The sequence below is a fragment of the Lygodium microphyllum genome, chromosome 28, assembly GCF_053477565.2.
Source record: "Lygodium microphyllum isolate KBCC chromosome 28, Lygodium_microphyllum_v1.1.10, whole genome shotgun sequence".
NCBI lineage: Eukaryota > Viridiplantae > Streptophyta > Polypodiopsida > Schizaeales > Lygodiaceae > Lygodium > Lygodium microphyllum.
In genome coordinates this window covers 26222237-26228236 of record NC_141162.1, presented here as the reverse complement: position 1 = coordinate 26228236, position 6000 = coordinate 26222237, and positions in this window count along the sequence as shown.

Genomic DNA, 6000 nt, shown 5'->3' with positions numbered 1-6000 from the left:
TGCTGAAGTCAAGGGCTGTTTGAAGATGAAGTTTGAGATGAAGGATTTAGGTGAGCTAAGGTACTACCTTGGCATTGAGGTGATCAGATGTGATGATGGTATATGGCTGTCCCAAAGACAGTATGGCTTGGATATGTTGTCCAAGTATGGTATGACTGCATGCAAACCACTTTCAGTCCCGTTGGAGCAGAATGTAAAGCTGAGTGCTGATGTTGGGGATGAGATAGAAGACCCTACTATGTTCAGGAGGATAGTAGGGAGTTTGATCTACATGACCATTACAAGGTCAGACTTGAGCTACGCTGTTGGTCTTGTGAGTTAGTTTATGCAAGTACCTAGAAAGCCACATTTGGATGCAGTCAGACGCATATTGAGATATGTGAAGTCCACATTACATTATGGACTTTTCTATGAGGCAGGTACAGATGTACAGGTATTTGGATACACAGATGCAGATTGGGCTGGTAGTATGTCTGATAGAAGATCTACCAGTGGATACATATTCTCTCTTGGTAGTGCAGCAGTTGCATGGAGCAGCAAAAAGCAATCTAGAGTTGCTTTGTCGAGTACAGAGGCTGAGTATAGAGGTTCTGCTGTTGCAGCATGTGAGGTAGCATGGCTGCAAAAGCTATTGGCTGATTTGGTTGTGCAGGTGGAAGGTCCAGTTGTCATTTATTGTGACAACATGAGCAGTATACAGTTGGCTAGGAACCTTGTGTTCCATGCTAGGACAAAACATATTGAGGTACACTACCACTTTGTGAGAGAGAAGGTACTAGCAGGTGAGATTGACTTGATGTATGTCAGCACACAGGATCAGATAGCTAACATCTTCACGAAGGCATTGGGTACAGAGAAGCTTCAAAAGTTTCGAAGCTTACTTGGAGTTGCAGAGATGCAGTTGAGCTTGAGGGGGAGTGTTGAGATGACAAGCTCAACACATGCCAACATTGATGATGGACCGCCTGGTTAGATGGGTCCACATGTCTACACTTAGCACGTCGGTGGTCATTATGCATCTCACATGGCCACTGACTCGTTACTTATTATATTCAGGTCGTTACACCTATTTACAGCTGGCATAGTTATAGCGCCAGTCGACTAGTGTAGTCGGTTATGCATTGTTTGACTTAGTAGGCCACTTTCCTTTTATGTTGTATCTTATCTATACTTTGTGTACATTGTAAAGAGTGTGGAAGAAGAAGAAGAAATCAGCAAGAAAACGTTTTGGCCTCCATCTCTCTTCTTGTCTCTTGAGTGAACTTCTCCTTGTGCATTCTGTGTGTGTTCGGCGCAGCATCTTGAGCAACCCCCTCCGCCACGCGATTCTTGACAACTCTTATGTGGATGGTGAATCTAGTGGCTAAGAACAGAGCATTGATGATGAGTTGGGTATTCCTTCTATTGTTACTCCTGGAGTAAGGAAGACCAGGGATGTTTTGAGAGCACCTGGGAGTGAACCTACTTTGCGTAGGTCTACCAGAGCTAGGTATCCTATGGATAGGCTGAAATATGATGGATTTACAGCCATTCACTATGCATATATGGTCAAAGTGATACATGAACCAAAACCCACTTCTTTTGAGCAAGCCATAGGAAAAGAAAAATGGGAGAAAGCCATGGATGAAGAAATAGATGCCTTGGAAGCAAATGCTACATGGGAATTGGTACCTTTGCCTAAAGATAAGAATGCAATTGGTTGTAAGTGGGTTTATAAGGTGAAACACAATGCAGATGGTTCTGTGAATAGATACAAGGCAAGATTAGTAGTCAAGGGGTATGCACAAACATATGGCATTGATTATAAAGAAACATTCAGTCCGGTTGCAAGGATGGCAACCATAAGAGCAGTCATTGCTATGGCTGCATCAAAGGGATGGTCTTTACATCAGATGGATGTAAAGAATGCCTTCTTGCATGGTGATTTGCAAGAAGAGGTCTATATGGAGCAGCCACCAGGTTATGTGCATGCTGTTCATCCTAAGTTTGTTTGCAGGTTGAAGAAAGCCTTGTATGGCTTGAAGCAAGCACCTAGAGCATGGTCTGACAAGATAGGACAATATCTTATCACTATTGGCTTTCAGATTTTCAAGGCAGATTTCTCACTTTATGTGAGAAAAACAGAGAAAGGTATTATGCTACTTGTCATTTATGTTGATGATTTGATTATGACAGGTGACAGTGACGAAGATATCCTTCATGTGAAAATGTTATTGAAGCAGAAGTTTGAGATGAAGGATTTGGGAGAGCTGTGTTATTTCTTGGGCATTGAGGTGATTAGATCACCAAGTGGGATACGGCTCTTGCAGAGGCTGTATGGATTGGACATGCTGTCCAAATATGGGATGACAGGCTGTAAGCCTATTTCAGTTCCTTTGGAGCAGAATGTGAAGCTGAGCGGTGCAGATGCAAGTGAGCTTCTGGAAGACCCTACTATGTATAGACGCATAGTAGGAAGTTTGATTTATATGACTATTACCAGGCCAAATTTGAGCTATGCTATTGGATTGGTAAGTTAGTTTATGCAGGCTCCAAGGAAACCGCATTTGGATGCGGCTAGACGCATACTCAGGTATGTGAAGTCCACGTTGCAGTATGGACTACTTTATGAGACTGTGGTTCAGATACAGTTGCATGGATACACTGATGCTGATTGGGCTGGTAGTATTTCTGATAGACGATCTACTAGTGAATATGTGTTCTCTTTTGGGAGTGCTGCAGTCATTTGGAGCAGCAAGAAACAGCCTACAGTTGCCTTGTCGAGCACAGAGGCTAAGTACAGGGACGCAACAATGGCTGCGTGTGAGACTGGGGTTCATATACAGTTGCATGGATACACTGATGCTGATTGGGCTGGTAGTATTTCTGATAGACGATCTACCAGTGGATATGTGTTCTCTTTTGGGAGTGCTACAGTCATTTGGAGTAGCAAGAAACAGCCTACAATTGCCTTGTCGAGCACAGAGGCTAAGTACAAGGGCGCAACAATGGCTGCATGTGAGGTAGCTTGGTTGCATAAGCTATTTTATGATATGCATCAGCCTGCAGATGGGCTAGTTGTCATTTATTGTGACAACATGAGTAGTATACACTTGGCAAATAACCTAGTCTATCATGCTAGAACAAAGCACATTGAGGTGCATTATCACTATATGTGGGAGAGGGTTTTACTAGGTCTTATTAATCTAGTTTATGTCAGTACAAAGGATCAGGTAGCTGACATATTTACAAAGGCATTGGGCGTAGAGAAGTTGCACAAGTTTAGAGACCTGCTTGATGTGTAGGAATTGGGATTGAGCTTGAGGGGGAGTGTTGAGATATCGAGCTCCACTCGTGATATGCCAGGGTGACCGTTGTGCATTTATATCACCGACTTGTTAGCTGCAGATGCGATTGGTACACCGCCCATGAATAATAGCTAGATGACAACTATCCTTATCTACTCTAGTTCATGGCTCAATTAGTATGCCACCTTAGTTAGTTGAGTTTGGTTTGAGACCCATATATAGGGTTCTTCTATTTCTTTGTACTAGAGTTCTTTTTGGCTTACACAACTAAGAAGAGGAAAATTGTTTTCAGCCTCCACCTGTGTGTGTATTCCCCCATTGTGCAAGCAAGAAAGCTACAAGTGAGACTCCTTCCTTCTCTCCCACAATCTTGACACACCCTATTCTACAATAGTGCTAAGTTGGTGAAGCATTGCAACAAATTTCAAAGGACCTAAGTATGCATCCATAAAGACAAGATGGAGTTACCCTCGATAATAGCATGATAACCATTTGAAAGGTAGGATAATTGACTTTATTAGGCCAATCATCCCAGTAGCGTAGTATTCGTAGGCCAAGTACATCATTATAGTGACATATTATATCATGAAATGGGCCGAAGCTCGGGCCACTAGGAAGAATGACACTACGACCATAGCTAAGTTTCTTTGGGAGTAGGTGATCTTGTGATTTGATTGCTCAATTGAGCTAGTTAGTGATCAAGGCACACACTTCATTAATGAAGTAATTTCCCATTTGCTATCCACATTCTTGATCATCCATAGAAAATCATCACCATACTACCCACAAGCTAACGGTTAGGTGGAATCCACGAACAAGATCCTAGTGAATGTCCTAAATAAGTTACTCTCTCCCTCACGTAGTGACTAGGACAATAAACTCATGGCAGTGGTATGGGCCTATAGGATAGCCTACAAGATGACCGTAGGGCAAACACTATTCAAGCTTACCTACAAGATTGAAGTGATCCTACTAGTGGAGTTTTTTGTTCCAAGCTTGAGAGTGGTGGTGCAAGAGAGATGGGATGGCAAGGAGGCATGGACGGAATGCTTGGCAGAGCTAGAATGCCTTTCTCAGACCTGACTCCTAGTGCTAATTTTTGAAAAGGCAAGATGCAAGGGCTAGTTTGAAAAACATGTGAAACAATGTGATTTTGAGCATGACGACCTAGTGCTACTATACTCTATAAGGGACCATAGTAGAAGATGAAGTTCAGAGGATTGGGGCCTTTCAGGATTTGCAACAATAGGGAACTGGAAACATAGACTCGAGACCCTAGAAGGAGAGTGTGTAGGCTTCTTCAATGGCAATCGTCTCAAGAAGTACTACCCCCCAACACATCCACTACATAAGCTGCCAATGCTAGAACCCCCTGTAAATGTGAGAGTTGCCACTATCACTGAGATTGAGGAAGAGGATGAGGAAATAATAGAACCTATCTACCTATGCATATCAGTGACTGCCCAGAAGACACAGGTCTTTGACACACTTATTGACAAGGGAGTTGACTGTGATATCCTTACACATGACCATTGGACCCTCATTGGTTAGACCCAATTGCAGCCTACTAATGCCAAACTCAACCCATTTGGGGGACAGTCCTACCACTGCTAGGGAAATGATAGAACTTACCAATCTATGCATATCAGTGACTGCATAGAAGACACACATCTTTGACATGCTTATTGATGAGGGAGTTGACTGTGATATCCTTATGCATGACCATTGGACCCTCATTGGTCAATCCCAACTACAGCCTACTAATACCAAACTCAACCCATTTGGGAGACAGTCCTACCCACAGTGCTGGGGAAATGCAAAATAGCAGTCTCTATCGAGTCTGAAAGCCTATCTATGATCTTCTATGTGATGCCTAACACCAAGACCACTGATAAGGAATCACTGGTAGGAAGTGTATTCAAAAAACAAGCACACATCAATATTGACTGTGACTCGTAGTGCATTTACATTGCCATTGGCAATGTTTGGATAGTGACATCTTTCAGCAAGGGCAGTGTGGCTCCATCATAGCAATTTGTAGTGCCATTGGTAGAGGAACTAAGTGCAATGTCTAAGGAGGGGGGTTGTAACTTGTCCCACCCTACTAAGAAAATCCTCCTGCCACACCCAAGACCATTGAGCAACAACTCAAATGGGTTCCCAAATGCCAATTGTAGTTGCCTAGAAGCCAAAAAACTATGTGAACTCGTAATCAACACAAAACATCATGCCCTAGTCCTAGGAGATAAAGCTGGCGATATAGAAACAGACGAACGGTCAAGCTGTGATGGATGCCAAAGACCTATTACGTGTTCAAGGCAACTACGAAGGCAACAACTAGATTTGGTTTCCCAAGACTATGAGCGGCATGCATGCCCCTCAATCCAAGTCCTCCAGCCTATCTCTACAAAACAGTAAGCTAGCTAGAAATGAGAAAACAATTGACTCAACAAGCACCAAATAAGTAGAGCCCCAATAGGTATATTGACCAAAACTATAGCCCGGTACATATCAACTTGATACTTCTACCATTCCAACTACTCCACAAGTAGAGAGTAGCACATCAATTGAGCTATAAGACTAATCCATCACACAACTGGCTCACAGACACTCCATTGAACCACCCATGAGACATGCATAAGTAGTTGAGCTATCCAGCTCAACCAAACCTCAACCTCCTACCTTAGACCCTCCTATAAGCAGAGATCCATCC